The sequence below is a fragment of the Miscanthus floridulus genome, chromosome 3, assembly GCF_019320115.1.
Source record: "Miscanthus floridulus cultivar M001 chromosome 3, ASM1932011v1, whole genome shotgun sequence".
NCBI classification, from domain to species: Eukaryota; Viridiplantae; Streptophyta; class Magnoliopsida; order Poales; family Poaceae; genus Miscanthus; species Miscanthus floridulus.
The window spans coordinates 56,171,500-56,192,844 of record NC_089582.1 but is presented as its reverse complement, the minus strand read 5'-3'; the positions used below and the strand labels follow the sequence as shown (position 1 = coordinate 56,192,844).

The 21,345-nt window shown below is 49.7% G+C and overlaps 1 pseudogene; it reads right to left on the bottom strand.

Moving 5' to 3' along the window:
* Nucleotides 1–660: 660 nt before the first annotated feature.
* Nucleotides 661–6,394, bottom strand: LOC136545780 (large ribosomal subunit protein uL2-like; annotated as a pseudogene).
* Nucleotides 6,395–21,345: the final 14,951 nt, after the last annotated feature.

The following is a 21,345-nucleotide window of genomic DNA, read 5'->3' as shown; positions in this document are numbered from 1 at the left end:
TCCCGCTGTTCTAGGAAAACGACCTAGTAAATGTCATTTGGCTTATCGGTCGAGTGCCTGCATTTGCTCATCTTGATCAGTAGAGTGAGAGTTTAGATTCGCCAAGTGAGAATTTAGAGTCAATCGACTTAGGGTATGTTTGAATTTCCTCCTATAAACTTTAAAGCTCAAAACTTTAGAGCTAAAACTCCAAACAAATGATCCAAAGTTAGCTCTAAACTTTAGCCCACCTCATATTAGAACTTTAGAACTCTATAAAGTGCTCTAAAGCTCTTAGAGCTCTAAAGTTCAGAGGAGAGAATCCAAACCCTTAGTGGTTTGACTCGAGCTCCTGCATCACTAGCTAATCCAACTGTCCCAGTTTGTGACTGATTGACCTAAGTACATCCCTTGAATAATCAGAAACAAACAACGAAAGACTAGAACCAAAATGATGAAGAATATATACAACCATTTCCTTTGATCACAAATATAACTTCACTGACATTGATAATATTCAATGTGTCATTTTGATTGCAAAATGCAAATACCTATAGAATGTATTACTTTAAATAAAATATGCTATGAAAGTGTATCCCATGACGAATCAATTAATATAAAATCTTATACTGTCAATACATGTGAATTCTTATTATGTATAGATTATCGAAGCCAAGAAAAATAACTCATGATGAACCTAGCTAGACTTGCATTTGTGATCCAAGAAAGTACTCATTAATTGCTCATCAGACAACAAACGACTAAAGCACACAATAGTGAAAAAGAACTAAAAAAATAAATGCATTTCACAGCGTACAGTTCAGGAAATACTTAAGTTTTGTAACTAGACAAAAACAAGACAACATAAAGTACAACTTTGATTAAAGAGAACAAAAAATCTCATTAGTAGCTTGCCACAAAAACTGAAACGTCCCTGGTATCAACAGTTCATCACTCATCAGAATGACACACAAAATTAAGATCCAAAAAAACATGTTTAATCTATAAGGTAGCTAATGCTGCATATGGCAAAATTTAACGGGTTTAAGTGGCTTTGTCAGCCTTGGAAGCAGTAGCAGCAGCTTGACCCCTAAGACGGCCAGTCCTCCTTGCAGCAATGAGACCAACCTTCTGGCCAGGAGGAGCGTCTCGGCGGACAGTGGAGGCATGACCAATGTGCTGGTGGTTACCTCCTCCATGAGGATGCTCAACAGGGTTCATGGCCACACCACGCACCTTAGGCCAGCAGTTCCTCTTCACACGGTACTTGTGGTAGGCATTGCCAGCCTTCAGCATTGGCTTCTCAGTCCTGCCACCACCAGCGACCTGCCCAATCATGGCACGGCAGCTACTTGGGACAATCTTCTTAGCACCAGAGGGGAGCTTGATCCTGAAAAACACAATACCATGGATTCTTCTTAGAGGAGGCTGACCCACGAAACCAAGTAACCACAAATTATACTGAGGAGAACACAGCATGTCAAGACAAGCTAGCAAAATGCGGCAGTCGGCAACCAAAATTACTGGTAACAACAAATATCATTTATAAGATGGATAAGGATGTCCTCTGTCCTAAGAAGTTAGTTTTGGTCATCTTGTGGCACATCTTAGATGCCCTTTTCAGTTTCTAAGGAAACATTTCAACTATCTTCTACGAGGTGCTTATAGTTGATAGTGTTAGGGAGGGGATCAAAAGTGAAATGGCATATGAACAAACATTCAAGCATTGAACTAATAAAATGACATCATAAGCACAACCACCTGCTGGAAAAATCCACATAAAACCAAAAAATGATCTTAGCATCTTGATAAAACAGAACAGTTCTGCATTGAGTACAATAGGTGATACTAATAGGTTGCCATATTCACCATCTAAGGCATGATTGGAACAGAGCATACATTCAAGGATTTGGGAAATATAAAGAGGGGTTAAATACCAACCAGTTTAATACAGAGCTTAGTTCAATTGGTTTCAACACTGCCCATATTGGGTTATGGTAGAAGATCTCTACACAGATATAATAACTATTTAAGTCTAGTGGTTAAATCATTTAAAATTGCATAGCTAAACCAGACAAGTCTAGTGGTAGAAGAATCCATTACAGAATACCTGACCCAAAACTATAAAACTATCAACAACAACAACAACAACAACAACAAAGCCTTTAAGTCCCAAACAAGTTGGGGTAGGCTAGAGTTGAAACCCAACAGAAGCAATCAAGGTTCAGGCACGTGAATAGTTGTCTTTCAAGCACTCCTATCTAAGGCTAAGTCTTTGGGTATATTCCATCCTTTCAAGTCTCCTTTTATTGCCTCTACCCAAGTCAACTTCGGTCTTCCTCTGCCTCTCTTCACGTTACTATCCTGACTTAGGATTCCACTACGCACCGGTGCATCTGGAGGTCTCCGTTGCACATGTCCAAACCATCTCAACCGGTGTTGGACAAGCTTTTCTTCAATTGGTGCTACCCCTAATCTCTCACGTATATCATCGTTCCGAACTCGATCTCTTCTTGTATGACCGCAAATCCAACGCAACATACGCATTTCCGCGACACTTAGCTGTTGAATATGTCGTCTTTTCGTAGGCCAACATTCTGCACCATACAACATAGCAGGTCTAATCGCCGTCCTATAAAACTTGCCTTTTAGCTTCTGTGGTACCCTTTTGTCACATAGGACACCAGACGCTTGCCGCCACTTCATCCACCCTGCTTTGATTCTATGGCTAACATCTTCATCAATATCCCCGTCCCTCTGTAGCATTGATCCTAAATATCGAAAGGTATCCTTCCTAGGCACTACTTGACCTTCCAAACTAACATCTTCCTCCTCCCGAGTAGTAGTGCCGAAGTCACATCTCATATACTCAGTTTTAGTTCTACTAAGTCTAAAACCTTTGGACTCCAAGGTCTCCCGTCATAACTCCAGTTTCTGATTCACTCCTGTCCGGCTTTCATCAACTAGCACTACATCGTTCGCGAAAAGCATACACCAAGGGATGTCCCCTTGTATGTCCCTTGTGACCTCATCCATCACTAAAGCAAACAAATAAGGGCTCAAAGCTGACCCTTGATGTAGTCCTATCTTAATCAGGAAGTCATCCGTGTCTCCATCGCTTGTTCGAACTCTAGTCACAACATTGCTGTACATGTCCTTAATGAGCCCGACGTACTTCGTTGGGACTTTATGTTTGTCCAAAGCCCACCACATAACATTCCTTGGTATTTTATCATAAGCCTTCTCCAAGTCAATAAAAACCATATGTAGGTCCTTCTTCTTCTCCCTATACCGCTCCATAACTTGTCTTATTAAGAAAATGGCTTCCATGGTTGACCTTCCGGGCATGAAACCAAATTGGTTCATAGAGACCCGCGTTATTGCTCTTAAGCGATGCTCGATAACTCTCTCCCATAGCTTCATAGTATGGCTCATCAACTTAATTCCCCGGTAATTTGTACAACTTTGAATATCTCCTTTATTCTTGTAGATCGGTACCAATATACTTCTCCTCCACTCATCAGGCATCTTGTTCGATCGAAAAATACGGTTGAACAGCTTGGTTAACCATACTACAGCTATGTCCCCGAGGCATCTCCACATCTCGATTGGGATACCATCCGGTCCCATCGCCTTACCTCCTTTCATCCTTTTCAACGCTTCTCTGACCTCAGATTCTTGGATTCTCCGCACAAAGCGCCTATTGGTGTCATCAAAAGAGTCATCCAACTGAAAGGTTGTGTCCATATTCTCACCATTGAACAATTTGTCAAAATACTCTTGCCATCGATGTCAGATCTCATCCTCCTTTACCAAGAGATGCTCCCTTTCATCCTTAATGCACTTAACTTGGTTGAAGTCCCGTGTCTTTCTCTCACGAACCCTAGCCATCCTATAAATGTCCTTCTCTCCTTCCTTCGTACTCAAATGTTGGTAAAGATCCTCGTACGCTCTACCCTTTGCCACACTTACAGCTCGCTTTGCAGTCTTCTTTGCCACCTTGTACTTCTCTATGTTGTCCACACTCCTGTCATGGTACAAGCGTCTATAGCATTCTTTCTTCTCCTTAATAGCCCTTTGAACTTCCTCGTTCCACCACCAAGTATCTTTAGCCTCGCGTCCCCTTCCTTTGGTTACTCCACACACCACTGAGGCTACCTTCCGAATGTTGGTTGCCATCTTGTCCCACATATTGTTTATGTCGTCTTCTTCCTTCCAAGAGCCCTCTTTGATAACCCTTTCCCTAAATACCTCTGACGTCTCCCCTTTCAGTTTCCACCACTTTGTTCTTTCAATCTTAGCTTGTTTATCCCTACGGGCACGCACCTGAAAACGAAAATCTGCCACCAAAAGCTTATGTTGAGAAACAACACACTCCCCTGGTATCACCTTGCAATCCAAGCATGCTCGTTTGTCATTTCTTCTTGCGAGGACAAAGTCAATCTGGCTACAGTGTTGTCCGCTACCGAAGGTCACTAGATGAGATTCTCTCTTTCTAAAGAAAGTGTTGGCTATCATCAAGTCAAAAGCTACCGCGAAGTCCAGAACTTCCTCCCCCTCCTGATTCCTACTACCATACCCAAAACCTCCATGAACTGCCTCGAAACCTACGCTTGTAGTACCTACATGCCCATTAAGATCCCCTCCTATAAAAAGCTTCTCACTACTAGGTATAGCTCTAACCAGACCATCTAAGTCTTCCCAGAACTGTCTCTTAGCACTCTCGTCGAGGCCTACTTGGGGGGCATACGCACTAATTACGTTCAAGACCATATCACCAACGACAAGCTTGACTAAGATAATCCTATCTCCTTGCCTTCTCACTCCCACCACACCATTCTTGAGGCTCTTATCAATCAAAACTCCTACTCCATTTCTATTCGCAACTGTCCCTGTGTACCAAAGCTTGAAACCTGTATTGTCCACCTCCTTTGCCTTCTGACCCTTCCATTTAGTCTCTTGAACGCATAATATATTTACACGCCTCCTAGTCGCGGTATCAACTAATTCTCTTAACTTACCTGTAAGTGACCCTACATTCTAACTACCTAAACGGATCCTAGTTGGTTCGACTAGCTTCCTTACCCTTCGCACCCGTCGACTCTGATGCAAAGACCCTTGCTCATTTTTCACTACACCCGGGCGCCGATGTAGCGCGCCACTAAGGAAGCGACGACCCGATCCTTGGTTACTTGACACCATGCCCAGATCACGACATGGCGCGTCACGGGGGTGACGACCCGGCCCTTGCCCATTTAACACCATACCCGGGTTCCGATATGGCGCGTCGCTAAGAGGGTTACGCCCCAACGATTTTCTTTCGGGTTTCATCTCCATTTAAGTGGCTAGGTTTTTACATTGGCTCGCCACGCCTAACACAACCCTCCTCCTTTACCAGGGCTTGGGACCTGCTATGCTGGGACACCAAAGGCGCCCCACCATAGGCGGAGTTCAAAACTATAAAACTATATTGCCAGTTAATTCGCAGCACTGGAATCATTTCATGAAACTAATTCATCAACTACGCTAGACTGCTAGGGTCACCAAATTGAAGTTTTTTGTGCAAGAAAGGTACCCTCAGAGACTTGTTTGCGAATAAATGTTGTGTGAACACAAAAGCCCCAAAAGGGCCTACACAGATGTTTTGATGTTTTCACATGCATCCTTCTATAAAACAAAAGTTACAGTCTTAACACAATTCATTTCTAATCATTTCATAATGCAACGAGTATAGTACAAATACTAATACTAACTAAAATTCTACACAAACAACTGGCCACCACCTAAAGAAAACTAGATACCATTCCCTAACCACGCATCGCATCCAGCTAACGCTATGCAGCCTTTAGGGAGAGAGTGTGATCGTCACCTTGATGTGCCATTGTCTGGGTTATGGCTGATTACGATCGCGTAGTCCCCAGACGCCCTGGCAAAGACACCGCGGTCCCCGACGTGGTGCTCAACGTTGCAGACGACGGCACCCTCGGGGATGCCGCTGAGCGGCAGGACGTTGCCGATGGAGAGCATAGCACGGCGTCCGCAGTAGACGAACTGGCCCGTGTACATGCCCTCAGCAGCGACGAACAGCTCCTTCTGGTGCTTGTAGCGGAACGGATGGCGGAAGGTGACCTTGGCCAGCGGCGCGCCGTGGCCCGGATCGTGGATGACGTCGGTGACTACGCCTTGAGGTAGCCGTTGCGCTCGCCGAAGTCGAGGGACCGGAACCGGGCAGGGCCCTTGCGGTGGTGGGTGTGGGACTTGAACACGGACCCCGCACCCTTGCGCTGAGCGCGGATCACGCGGCCCATCTTGCCGGCGGCGAAGAAAGAGTCTGGGGGTGGCGGCGCCGGAGGGGAAGGAATGAAGACGGGTAGGGTTTGGAGGCGGATATAGACGACTGGGGTGGGCCGGTGGATGTGCGGGCCTTCGGTGGGAATGGGTTAGTGATACGTGATGGTCCAGGATGTCGGCTCAGAGCCTGATGTGCAACACCGCCTGGAATCCATGGGCCAACGAACGGGCGGGGCTGCGGGGCCACATGGAATAGTCTAGCCGTAGCCTGTAATTTAATAGTAGACACTTCTTTATATGTTCTTTTCTTATTGGCCGTGACAGCAAAAAGGCCGAAGAGGCCCACCATCACCTTCCGCGCTAGCTAGCGATTTGTTTTTTTTTTCACTCTCTCTCTCTCTCTCTCCTCCACGTCGGTTCCATTGCATCAAATAGCTGACTCAAATCGACTTGTTGGGGACGCCCTAACATCGCTGCGTAGAGCCGAGACTTTTCGTTCTTTTTTATATAAAAAGGACACTGAGAGCCTCACAGTTCATATTTCACAACGAAAACAAAGATTGGTATAAAAGATGGACAACGGGACATAAAACGACATCTATGGCTCTCTCTCTGGTGGCTCCGACATCAAACGCTCTCCTTCTTCGTCGCTGCAGACCGCGCGCTGGACTCGCTCGGGCGCTGCTCCATATATGGCGAGCACCCCACCACCGGGGGCTGCGGTCGCAGCTGCCAACCCGGTGCCACGGCGACGCAGGCAGCGTCGACGCCCTCACCGACGCCGCCAGCGGAGGGCTGCCGTGTCCACTGCGGGTGGCTGTGACGCGTCACGTAGGGGCGGTGCGACCCCGCCGCCCAAGGATCAGCGGATCCCAGTTCACCTGCATCTCGGCCCGCAGACCAGGGTATCCGCCCATGATGCTGACGAGTGGCGGAGGATCCTGCCTCGTTCTCCAAATCATCATATGGGCGACCCGCCGCTGCGCTGGGAGGGCGGTGAGGCTAGGCCTCAACGAGGCGCCCACGCGGGGTCAAACCCTGGATCGTCCCCGTCGATTTTTGGGGCAGGTGCTTCAATTGCCTATCTAGGACTCGGTCACCAGGTGGCCACTTGCCGACTTCCCCGCTGCTGCCTGCATTGCCACGGTTTTTGGCACATGGCGCATGATTGCGAGCGACAGAGGTCCAACGCTGTAGTTGTCGCCTCCACTGGTCGCTCTTCCTGCATGTCGTTGATGGGTGTATGTGTGCTGGGTGGCAAAGCATGGTCGTGGACTGGCTCACTTCGCTTCGGCAGCATCACCATCAAAGCCACCTATGAGTTGCTTGTTGATTCGTCGATGCTCCACCCCCCGTCTGAGATTCCTGCTGCAGATGAGGTTGTCGTGCACTCCTCCCTGCCCTAGGTCTCCTGTGATGTTGACTTCTTCGACCCCATCACTTTCGGGCTATAGGCCGTGCTGGCCCTTGAGCGATGGGATCCCATGCACTCCGAGGGGATGGTCGTCGCGGAGAAGCCTTTGGGTGTGGGGGTCCCAGCCAGACCTGGAGGGTCGCTTCTAGCGTAGCTTTGTGGATGCCCTGACTTGGCCACGCATCGCTCCGCCTAGGGTAGAAAGCGATCGCGGACGCCTGTGCCGGATTCGAAGGTCACGGAGCTTGAGCTGTTGAGGCACAACCGCGCATCGACTGACGACGAAGGCCACAATGCTCAACCTCTATCGGCTGATGTGTCACTATTGGCACAATTGGAGGCACGGCTGTGCATCTCGCTTGAGACCCCGTTGAGCTGCAAGCTGAGGCTGAGGAGGTCTAGGACTCCTTCAACGGTGATGTCGGTGCGTCATAGTGGGAGGCTGGCTACTAAGACCAAGGCCTCCAACCCGACTGTCCAGGCGCAAAATGTGCTGAAGCAAAAGTTAGGGATCGTAGAGGCGCAGGGTCCGAACCCTCTGGAATTGGACAGTATCAAGGCCTTCTTCGCTGCGTCGTTGTCGCTCTCTAAACAGGAGGCTCTTCAAGCGCTTTTCGCTCCAGATTTTGATCCGGTGACCATGGAGCTTAACCTCACTGGCTTCGAGCATGACACTTTATAGCCATTGAGTTCAGGGCCTGCTGTGTTTGCCCCTATGCTTGACCCCCCTTACGGTCGCTAAGTAGTTTCTTTTGTAATCACAAATGTGTAAGCTCTGTCGGTGTTTGGCTCGGTAATCACAAATTACCGTCCCAGCTTTAAATTATAAAACTCTTCTTCTGCTTAATGAATATCATGTCAATGGCATGTTTGAGAAAAAAATCCCTAGATCAACAAGGATCAACTAACTAACTAAAAACTACGAAAGAAAGAGATCGGTCCCCTCTCCTCTGTCCATCGACATGATCGCCGGTTAGGAGAGAGGAGAGGGACCAAGACAATTCATGGGGAAGGCGGTGGCAACGGCTGTGGGCGATGCAGGAGTTGAGTATTTTAACTATCTCCAAGGATTTTTATGTGTGGGTAAGATTCATCGGGTATGATATTCATAGGTACCCATATCCGTGAACTAGACTGTCACTATAATAGATGAAGTTATTTGTATTTTTAACGCTAACAGGTGAAGTGGCATACTGAAAGTGCATCTAGGCGGTAAGTAGGTTTTGATGAATTGTTTGACAACACGATTACATGACTAACAATATTAATGAGATTTGCAGGTGCTTAGACTCGGGTTGATTGTTACTTCATGGACTCATATTAGGGCATGTACAGCGCGTCTTTTATCCCCGTCTCCATGTTGCTGATTTGCAAAAAGAACCCTCCTTTGGCTTGGAGACGGCCGCGTCATCGCTTCGCGAGACGACGCTGAGGGCTCGTGCTCCGAGGCCCAGTCGCCGGCTACAGCGGCATTGTACGAGTCGTCTTCTCGACTCGACGACGCACGCGGATCCAGCATGGGCGCATGTTGAATCTTTTATTGGCGCGCGCAGGAGGATGTTGCCCGCCGTGACCGTCGCTAGCCTCGCGGTTGAGCTCCTCCGCACCGCCGGTTGTGCACGACGACCTTCGCCGCGAGCCGCACCACAGGTTGCGCGCGACCTTCGCCCCAGCCGCCACAAGACGCGTGGGTCAGCTCCGCCCCGGCCACCGTGAGCTACGCAGGTGAGCTCCGTGCCGCCCGCCGTGAGCCGCGCCAGTGAGGTCTGCCCCGGCCGCTGCGAGCCACGCAGGCGAGGTCTACCCTGGCGCTACGAGCGTGCAGACAAGCAAGCTTCCTACATGGTAAGTCTTTCATGCGTTCTTGTTCAGATCCAGCATGATTCAGAAATTTGTGAAAACAATTAACCATTTTGTGAATCATAATTTCGTAACCTCCTCTCATTTGTTTGTGAACATGCAGCTTTGGTTGGAAAATAGTGGCCACTGTTTATTTCTCTGATTAAATTGGGTGGGCAAGTGAGTTGTTTGAACACTTGATTCAGACAGTGCTTGTTTCAGGTGGTTGCTGCTAGTGCTAGTGCATCAGCCATCTCTGAGAGAGATGGGAGCACTACAGGATCTGAGAGACTGTTTTTTTTCTCTATTGATCATCCTGAGTATTTTTTAGATTGCATGAGAAGTGATGCATTGGTCACTCAATTTGTGTTCAACTATCTGTAATTTGTTGTGATGCAAATAATTACCTGTCTACCACATTGATTTTCAGGAAGAGGCTTTTGTTATAAGTCTGTTGCTGAATTTCAGATCTGTAACTCTTTCAGTTACACTGAAGTTTCATAATTTTCAGTTAAGGTCCCTATGTGTTATATGCATGGCTGAGCAAGTTGAAACCATGGTATGAACTCATATCCGCTAGTGTGAATAAGTACCTATTAATGTGTGAATATGTACCTATTTTTAAAGAAATATTGTAATCATGATCATCTTATTTATGATTGATCCATTCTTATCAAATAGCAACACAGTGGTCTACAAAAATGGTATTCATGATTGATCTTTACTATGTGTAACGTATTAAATAGCTTACAGACCGTGAAACAGACAGCTGAAAGGTCCTTGTTTGGTTTTGGTAATTGAGTGACAACTTAGGTGGACTAATTGTGTTTATGTGAGATACACAGGTGATTAGTCCACAGGTACATATGTGTGAGCAACATATGCCATGAAGATGAAAATGGCTTGGAGATGTTGCAAAGCTCACACATGTGATGATGAAGGAGCCTAAATGCACATGAGACATGACATTGAGTCATGTGATCAAGGTGGAGAAGATCAAGACAAGACTTGGCTTGATGGACCGGTTGCAAGCGTGAAGGGCAAGTCGAAGGCTTTGGAGTGATGGACCGCGTGGCGGTGAAGCTTGAGCAAGACTTGGCGCCGATGGACGATGGCAACGGTGAAGAGCAAGTAGAGTCAAGATCGATGAACCAATATGATCATGTGATGATATGAAGTGGATCATATCATTGTTGATCGTGTTGGTGCATGTGTTGCATCAACATTGGAGGAGATGGAATGGAATGCGCAAGGCAAAGGTATAACCTAGGGCATTTCATTTCACCGGTCATAGGTGTGTAGAGAAGTTTATGACCGGGTTTAGGATAGATGGCCGTACTATCAAGAGGGGCAAACTTGTTTGCATATCGGTCATCTAGTGCCACTCGAGTGATCTAACTTTGCATTGTCGCTAGGATCGAGTGGCGTGGCAAGTTGAGTGGCTAACATCCTTTGGGAAATGATTGTGAAAATGCTAACACACATACACATGGTGGTGTACACTTGGTGGTGTTGGCACATTTACAAAGGAGGTGGTGTTTGCAGGGTGAGATGGATTCGGTGCTTTCGGGAAAATGGAATGCCTATTTTCTATTGCGCCGGATGCAAATTCTTGTGGTTAGCACACTTGAGCAAGGGTGAAGAGAATGGAGAAGATGCTGGCATCGGTCAACTGACCGGACGCTGGATCTGAATGCACCGGATGCTGGCAGGCTGCGTCCGGTTGCACTGACGTGGAGTGTAGCAGTAGCTGGAATGTGACCGGACGCTGGCTACATCCGATCGCGTTCGACCGGATGCGTCCGGTCATGCTCGGGAGCTCACTGGAAACGATTGGACGCTGGGGGTTCAGCGTCCGGTCAGTTGAGTGCTGCTGCGTCCGGTCAGGTCAAGTGACCGTTGAAACCAGGACACGTGGTCGTCTGTGAGCGACCGGACGCTGAGGTCTAGCGTCCGGTCAACACGACCGGAGCATCCGGTCGGCCCGACCGTTGCCCAGTGAAGGGGTAACGGCTAGTTTAGCCCTTGGGACTATAAATAGAAGTGGCCTTCGGCCATGGCTGGTGAGGAGCACCTCAAGGGACTTAGTGTCCATGCTTGTGAGTGCTTGGGAGCCCTCCATCACACATATACTTGATAGTGATCATTTGATTGTGTGAGTGAGCGATTCTAGTGCGATTGCATCGTGAGGTTGCATCGAGTGGCACTAGGTGATTGAGTTGCAAGCCGGTGGAGCTTGTTACTCTTGGAGGTTGCCACCTCCTAGACGGCTTGGTGGTGGTCTTCGTCGAAGCGCGCAAGAAGCTTGTGCGGTGCTCCGGAGAAGTGCTTGTGAGGGGCATTGTGCTCGCCCCGCGGGAGCCGCGAAGAGCAACTCTAGTAAAGCGTGTCATTGAGCTACCCTCACTCAAGGGGTGGGTTCTTGCGGCGCCCGACATGCGGGCTTAGCGGGTGATGCTAATTAGCCGCCAAACCACCAAGTGAGCGGTCAACACAACGGGGACTAGCGTGTTGGCAAACACGTGAACCTCGGGAGAAAAATCATCGTGTCAACCTTGTTCTTCCCGTTGGTTTGCATCCCCATTACACAAGCTTGCAATTACTTTTATACATATTAAGCTTGTGTAGTTGCTCTTGTAATTAGATAGCTTGTGTAGCTTGCTAATTACCTTCTTGCTTGTGTAGCATAGAAGTAGCTCCCTTGTGTGGCTAATTTGGTTTTAGTAACCTTGTTAGTCACATTGCTTAGTTTGTGTAACTAAGTATTTGCGCTCTCTAATTAGGCATTGGTTGCCTTGTTATTGAGCATTGCTAGTGAGCTTAGTTAGCTTTGTGCTTTTGCTTACTAGCATGTGTAGGAGCTCCCTTGTTGCTTAAATTACTAGTGGCATAGGTTTGTGTGACCTTGCTCCTAGAATTGTTTTGGAGAGCTCTAGCTAGCCCGGCACCTTTGTTGCATAATTGTTATCTTTGTAAGGTGCTAGTGGACATATATAGTGGGATATAGTCTTGGCTAGACCAATAGTTTTAATTCCGCATTTATATCGGTTAGCCGACGCGATTAAGTTTTAGAAAAGACTATTCACCCCCCCCCCTCTAGTCGCCATCTCGACCCTTCAACAGCCCATTGTAAGATCGGTCTTTTTAGCACAATATACTATCTATCTTTTTAGCTGTCTGTATGTTAGATTCGAGGTTCCTACATACAACCCCCGTCGAGGTTCTTACATACGACCCCCGTATGTGGGCTATACATGCCCTTATTTGTTGTAATCAAATCTATATCTATATCTCTTATAAAAGAAAACTCTATTATCTTTTAATCTCCACGTGCAAGCCATCCACATGGAATACTCCACTAAGTGTCACAACATCCTCTAATAATTGCTACAACATCTTCCACTAAATGCAAGTTCTATTTTCACTATCAATATACAAGGTATCAATGTTGTACTATTTGTTTGCCTATCACATTCTCCTATAATTTGATCAAATATTCTATAAATGTTTCATTTAAAGTCCCGCAGCAACACGTGGGGTATTTTTCTAGTATTAATGACAATTGAGCCAAGATTGGCCATCAAAATGCATAAGTTTGCAAGCAAGTGTGTTATCATATGAGAGAGACATGAAGGCTTGCATATGGATTGGTCTCTATGATAAAAGCTTGCAAATACAAATCAAATATAATATTTATGACTAAGGATAGTTGTCAAAGCTTGCGTGGGTTATTGTTGGAAACAATCTAGTTCAAGCATAAGACAAAAATATAAATTTATATTTATATGCTTAATTATGGTCCGAACACTGATATGCCTTGATGGCTTGTGAAGGTGAAGATAGTAAGAAAAATGACTTTGAGATACTAAGCAAGGGAGGAGGGCAAGCGATGGCTTGATCACCGAAAAACATAGCTATGGGGAAGAAGTAAGTACTTGCATTTAGTCAAGGTACTAATCAAGCATGGAAAGTTAAGTTGATTGTTGATGGTCACTAACACCTAGTTAGACCATTAACATTCCACCCAAAATCAAGGTAAAACACATCACATGCCTTGAATTTCATTTATAAATGACCTATTTCCACTTGTACTTGGAAAAGTGTTTGAATGCAGGAAAAATCAACAAAATTTCACCAAATAAGTGTAAAGGATGCAAGTGGACATGGCAGGGAGGCCTAGGCCCACTTGGTGGTGTCAGACGACCCCATGGGGTGTCACCCGATGGCCCCACCCCTCTTGCCACGTCACTAATCTGTGGAGGGGGTAGGAAACACACCCAGGAGGCCTCTCCACCCTTGATCTAAGTCGGTGGCATCCAAGGGCCTTGGGTGAGCCTCCCATGGATTGGATGGCCCACCATCAGCTGCTCAGGAGCCCAAACTGACATAATCAACCATCATATCGACTCACAATCGCCATTAGGAGCCATCCAGATCCATAGGATGGAAAGGCGGTGGATCCGAGGATCGGCCAACGGCCCCCTAGGTCGGCCGACACCCCTCCTCTTCCACCAACCTCTCACACTCCTCTATAAGTACCCCCATGCCTTCTACAAGCTATAAATAGAGGTGTAGAGCTTGGGGAGAAGACACACACAAAAATACAAGCAAGAGACACTCTCTCATGCTCAAGGAGTAGCTCTAGATTGGTAGCTAGGCTAGTAATGGGAATTAGAGCTAGAGCGAAGCTTTGCTCGGGGTCAGGAAGAGTCTTCTGGGTCTAGTATAAGCTCTCTTGTATCTTTCCTTTATAGTACTTTCCCCTTACTTTCCTTTATAGTATAAGCTCGACAGAATATGCTCGGCAGTCCACCGAGGGGTATCCCACAATGGTAGATTTGTCAGTGGGGATGCGCATAATCAGGAACCAAATGGTGACACAAGGCGCAGAGACAGCGATTTAGACAGGTTCGGGCCGTCTGATCGACGTAATACCCTACGTCCTGTGTCTTTGGTGTATTGTATTGAATACATGATGTCGAGTAGAGGACCCCTGCCTCTCCTTATATACTCTAGAGGGGCAGGGTTACAAGTAAAGTATCCTATTTGGTACTATACAATGTCTTGCGGTGCATGCCGAGCAGCGCCGTGCATGCCTTGATCTTGTGGGCCGGGCCACCTCCTATGGTGTGGCCCATGTCTTGGGGGCCATACCCCCATAGTTAGTCCCCGAGCCTGATAGTAGGTGACGCAGTCATATGGTGCCAGGGTCATAAAGTAGAAGACTAGCCGAGCAGGCAGCTAGTCCCCGGGCGTAGCCTCGAGATGAGAACAAGCACATTCACCACAAGGTGAAGTGTGCCCACTTAGTCCCCGAGCCTGCTGGAAGATGAAGAATGAATCTTGTAGCAGGGTCAAAGAAGTCTGAAAGCTTGCTGACATCGTTTGACATGCACGTACCAAGACCCCAGACGTGCTGCCCAAGATCAGCACCCTGATCCGAACAGCATGGAGTAGCTTGATAGCACACCGACGAGACGTAGTAAGATCCGAGCAGCAAGGGAGTCCCCGGCGTCGCTGGCGATGTCTGAGCACCGAGGAGCGAGGAGTCTCTGGCGTTGCTAGTGATGTCCGAGCACCGAGGAGCGAGGAGTCCCTGGCGTCGCTGGCAATGACCGAGCACCGAGGAGCGAGGAGTCCTCGGTGTCGCTGGCAATGTCCGAGTACCGAGGAGCGAGGAGTCTCCGGCGTCGCTGGTGATGTCCGAGCACCGAGGAGCGAGGAGTCCCTGACGTCGCTAGTGAAGTTCGAGCACCAAGGAGCGAGGAGTCCCCGGCGTCACTGGCGATGACCGAGCGCCGAGGAGCGTGGAGTCCCCGGCGTCGCTGGCGATGACCGAGCACCAAAGAGCGAGGAGTCCCCGACATCACTGGTGATGTCTGAGTACCAAGGAGCATGGAGTCCCCGGCGTTGCTGGCGATGATCGAGCATCGAGGAGCGAGGAGTCCCCGGCGTAGGCGGCGATGTCCGAGCACCGAGGAGTCCCCGGCGTAGGCGGCGAGGTCCGAGCACCGACGTAGCTGATGATGTCCGTGCGGTGAAGTGTGCCCACTTAGTCCTCGAGCATGAAGTATCCATGCGCCGAGGAGTAACCGGCGTAGCTAGCGATCAGTTCGATCAACTGGTCGGCGACAGAGTCCATGAACCAAGCTGTCTGACCAGTTGATCAGTAGAGAAGTTCGAGCACTAGGTGGACGATGATCCTACAATACAAACATGTAGAATGGGTAGTACATGATGTAAAAATAAATGAACTCTGAGAAAAATCAGCAATGGTGATTGTGGGGGTATGGCCCCCAAGACGTGGGCCGCACCATCGGAGGTGGCCCGGCCCACAAGATCAAGGTGTGCACGGCGCTGCTCGGCGTGCACCGCAAGACATTGTATAGTACCAAATAGGATACTTTACTTGTAACCCTGCCCCTCCAGAGTATATAAGGAGAGGCAAGGGTCCTCTACTCGACATCATGTGTTCAATACAATACACCAAAGACACAAGACATAGGGTATTACATCGATCAGACGGCCCAAACCTATCTAAATCATTGTCTCTGCGCCTTGTGTCACCATCCGGTTCCTGATTACGCGCATCCCCACCGACAAATCTACCATCGTGGGATACCCCTCGGTGGACTACCGACGATAATCTGTCGACAGTTGGTGCGCCAGGTAGGGGTGTGCACGCTGATCCATGGTGGGCCAGATGGGATCTCAAGATTGACGCCGCTCGTGGCAACCTGACTTCCTACGGCGGTGTCCTTCAGCAACCTGACGTCGTTCAACATCACGGCAACGACGATTTTCCAACAGCCTGCGATGGGACTTCACGTCTCTAGCAAACCAGATCTGATCTCGGAACCACCTCTGAGGTCGTCTTCACCAACAACTCACCGCCCGCCAGGTGCTCGCCATCAATGCCGACCAGATAACGCTATACGTCGCCGACCAGACGCTCCTTCTAAAGCTAAGTCACACTTTAATATTCTTCTAAATATTTTTTGATCTTCGTATATTGCCATAATGTTTCTCTGAACTGTTTTCTCCATATTTGCTCTCCAAATGATTTTCTGAACCCTCTAACTATCACGTTGATGCTCGAATGCCTCCAGAGACGGCTCTGTCTCCGGCTCCTCCCTACACGTGCACGAGCGTCTGCCCTCTACGTTATGGGTGGTCGGTAGCGGCTCCTTGGTCACGCTTGTTCTTCCTACACATGCACGGGCTCCGCGCTCGACGTTATGGACTATGGGCTAGCTAGGGCTGGAGACTCAGCTACACACTAACTGTTTGGGCAGTTTATATTAAACATAAATATATTTTCACGCCAACTAATCGTCGAGCTACATATGTTATTTCATCGCCATTGCTGATTTTTCTTCAGAGTTCATATATTTTTACATCATGTACTACATGTTCTACATGTTTGTATTGCAGGGTCATCGTCCATGTGATCGGACCACCTGGTGCTCAGACTTCTCCACCGATCAACTGGTCGGACCGCTTATTTCATGGACTTTGTCGCCGACCAGTTGATTGGACTATTCGCCGATCGCTTCTACTCAATGCTCACTTCACCACCGACCAGTTGACCAGACTGTTCGCCGCTCGTGCTTCATCGCCAGCTACGCCGGTTACTCCTCAGCGCTTGGTTTCTTCGTGCTCGAGGACTAAGTGGGCACACTTCACCGCACGGATGTCGTCAGCTATGTTGGTGCTCGGACATCGCTGCCTACACCGGGGACTCCTCGCTCCTCGGTGCTCGGTCATCGCCAGCGACGCCGGGGACTCCTCGCTCCTCGGTGCTCGGTCATCTCCAGCGACGCCGGGGACTCCTCGCTCCTCGGTGCTCGGACATCGCCCGCGACGCTGTGAACTCCTCGCTCTTTGGCGCTCGGACATCGCCGCCTACGCCGGGGACTCACTCCTCGGTGCTCGGTCATCACCAGTGACGCCGGAGACTCCTCGCTCCTTAGTGCTCGGTCATCGCCAGCGACGCTGGGGACTCCTCGCTCCTTGGTGCTCAGACATCACCAGCGGCGCCGGGGAGTCCTCGCTCCTCGGTGCTCGGTCATCGCCAACGACGCCGGGGACTCCTCGCTCTTCGGCGCTCGGACATCGCCGCCTACACCGGGGACTCCACGCTCCTCGGTGCTTGGTCATCGCCAGCATCACCGGGGACTCCTCGCTCCTTGGTGCTCGGTCATCGTCAGCGATGCCGGGGACTCCTCGCTCCTCGGTGCTCGGTCATCGCCAGCGTCGCCGGGGACTCCTCGCTCCTTGGTGCTCGGTCATCGTTAGCGACGCCGAGGACTCCTCGCTCCTTGGTGCTCGGTCATCACCAGCGACTCCAAGGACTCCTCGCTCCTCGGTGCTCGGTCATCGCCAGCGACGCTGGGGACTCCTCGCTCCTCGGTGCTCAGACATCGCCGCCTACACCAGGGACTCCTCGCTCCTCGGTGCTCGGTCATCGCCAGCGACGCCGGGGACTCCTCGCTCTTCGACGCTCGAACATCGCCACCTATGCCGGTGACTCCTTGCTCCTTAGTGCTTGGTCATTGCCAGCGTCACCGGGGACTCCTCGCTCCTCAGTGCTCGGTCATCGCCAGCGACGCCGGGGACTCCTCGCTCCTCGGTGCTCGATCATCGCCAGCGACCACCGGGGACTCCTCGATGCTCGGTCATCGCCAGTGATGCCGGGGACTCCTCGCTCCTCGGTGCTCGGTCATCGCCAGCGACGCTGAGAACTCCTCGCTCCTTGGTGCTCGGTTATCGCCAGCAACGCCGGGGACTCCTCGCTCCTCGGTGCTCGGGCATCGCTGCCTACGCCAGGGACTCCTCGCTCCTCGGTGCTCGGTCATCGTCAGCGACGCTGGGGACTCCTCGCTCCTCGGTGCTCGATCATCGCCAGCGACGCCGAGGACTCCTCGCTCCTCGGTGCTAGGACATCGCCACCTACGTCGGGGACTCCTTGTTCCTCGGTGCTCGGACATTGCCAGCGATGCCGAGGACTCCTTGCTCCTTGGTGCTCGGTCATCGCCAGCGACGCTGGGGACTCCTCGCTCCTCGATGCTCGAACATCGCCAGCGACGCCGAGGACTCCTCGCTCCTCGGTGCTCTCTTGCTGCTCGGATCTTGCTACATCTCATCAGTGTGCTATCAAGCTACTCCATGCTGTTCGGATCAGGGTGCTGATCTTGGGTAGTATGTCTGGGGTCTTGATACGCGCATGTCAGACGACGTCAGCAAGCTTTCAGACTTCTTTGACCCTGCTACAAGATTCATTCTTCATCTTCCAGCAGGCTCAGGGACTAAGTGGGCACACTTCACCTTGTGGTGAATGTGCTTGTTCTCATCTCGAGGCTACACCCGGGGACTAGCTGCCTGCTCGGCTGGTCTTCTACTTTATGACCCTGACACCACATGACTGTGTCACCTACTGTCAGGCTCGAGGACTAACTGTGGGGGTATGGCCCCCAAGACATGGGCCACACCATAGGAGGTGGCCCGGCCCACAAGATCAAGGCATGCACGGCGCTGCTCGGCATGCACCGCAAGACATTGTATAGTACCAAATAGGATACTTTACTTGTAACCCTGCTCCTCTAGAGTATATAAGGAGAGGCAGGGGTCCTCTACTCGACATCATGTGTTCAATACAATACACCAAAGACACAGGACGTAGGGTATTACGTCGATCAGACGGCCCAAACCTATCTAAATCGTTGTCTCTGCGCCTTGTGTCACCATCCGGTTCCTGATTACGCGCATCCCCACCGACAAATCTACCATCGTGGGATACCCCTCGGTGGACTGCCGACGATAATCTGTCGACAGTGATAAAATGGCGTATGCAGTTCGGTGATCAGTTGGTGTGAAAATATATTTATGTTTAATATAAACTGCCCGAACAGTTAGTGTGTGGCTGAGTCTCCAGCCCTAGCTAGCCCATAGTCCATAACGTCGAGCGTGGAGCCCATGCACGTGTAGGAGGAACAGGCGTCGCTAAGGAGCCGCTGCCGACCACCCATAACGCAGAGCGCGGAGCCCATAGCATGTGTAGGAAGGAGCCGAAGATAGGGCCATCTCTAGAGGCGTCCGAGCATTAATGTGACTGTTCGAGGGTTCAAAAAATCATTTGGAGAGCAAACATAGAGAAAACAGTTTGGAAAAACATTATGACGATATATGGAGATTGGAGAATATTTAGAAGAATATTGAAACGTGACTTAGCTTTAGACAGAGTGTCTGGTCAGCGGCGTATAGCATTATCTGGTCGGTGACGCAGGCAGCTTGCTTGCAGCTCGGCGGCGACGAGGGATGTCGATGAGGGCCACTGAGTAATGACGACGAGACAACGGCGAGGGACGTCGGCAAAGGATGTCGGTGAAGGCCGCCGAGCGGTGACGACGAGTCAACGGTGAGGGACATCGACGAAAGATGTCGGCGAAGGCTGCCAAGCGGTGACGACAAGTCGACGGTGAGGGACGTCGGTGAAAGATGTTGGCGAAGGCCGCCGAGCGGTGACGATGAGTCGACGGCGAATGATGTCGGCGAAGGCCGCCGAGCGGTGACGATGAGTCGACGGCGAGGGACGTTGACGAAAGATGTCGGCGAAGGCTGTCGAGCGGTGATGATGAGTCGACGGTGAATGATGTCGGCGAAGGCCACCAAGTGGTGACGACGAGTCGACGGTGAGGGATGTCGACGAAAGATGTTGGCGAAGGCCACCGAGCGGTGACGACGAGTCAACGGTGAGGGACGTTGGCGAAAGATGTCGACAAGGGCTGTCGACGAAGGCCGCTGAGGGCAGCAGTGGCGAGTCATTGTCAAGGGCTGATGAGGGCAGCAACAGTGAGTTGTTGGTGAAGACGACCTCGGAGGTGGTTTCGAGGATCTGCTGTCACAGGGGCTGGTGTAGCAGCGATGAATCGTCGTCGTGGACCGGGATGGATCTCCATGAGATTGACGACAAGAATGCATTGTTGATTTGAGATCCATCTGGCTCGCCATGGATCAAGTGCACACCCCTACCTGGCGCGCCAACTGTCGACAGAATATGCTCGGCAGTCCACCGAGGGGTATCCCATGATGGTAGATTTGTCGGTGGGGATGCACGTAATCAGGAACCAGATGGTGACACAAGGCGTAGAGATAGCGATTTAGACAGGTTCGGGCCGTCTAATCGACATAATACCCTACGTCCTGTGTCTTTGGTGTATTGTATTGAATACATGATGTCGAGTAGAGGACCCCTGCCTCTCCTTATATACTCTGGAGGGGCAGGGTTATAAGTAAAGTATCCTATTTGGTACTATACAATGTCTTGCGGTGCACGCCGAGCAGCGCCGTGCACGCCTTGATCTTGTGGGCCGGGCCACCTCCGATGGTGCGGCCCATGTCTTGGGGGCCATACCCCCACAGTACACTTCTTATTCTATTTAATAATATATTCTTACTTTGCTCAAGTACTTAGTCCAAGCTTACCTCCTTAACTTTAGTGAGCTTTGGAGCTTGTTCTAAGCTTAGTAGAATGAGTTATCTTTTGTTTAATTTGATCCTCTTTAGTACGGGTTCCACAGTCTGGTTAGTGTGCTTCAATCTCATTTCACAAGAGCTCAAATTGAAGTAGTGAGTTTATAGATTAAACATAGTGCTTAGGCTATATCTTGCCTATGGATACGGTTAGATCCCCGGATAGTTAGTGGTAGGTGATAGCTGTTGACGGTGAAAACGTCATAAATATACACACTCAAAACACCATCAACAGCCTCGGATCAAAGAAATAATAACATTACGAACATATTTTTATCAATAACAAGTTC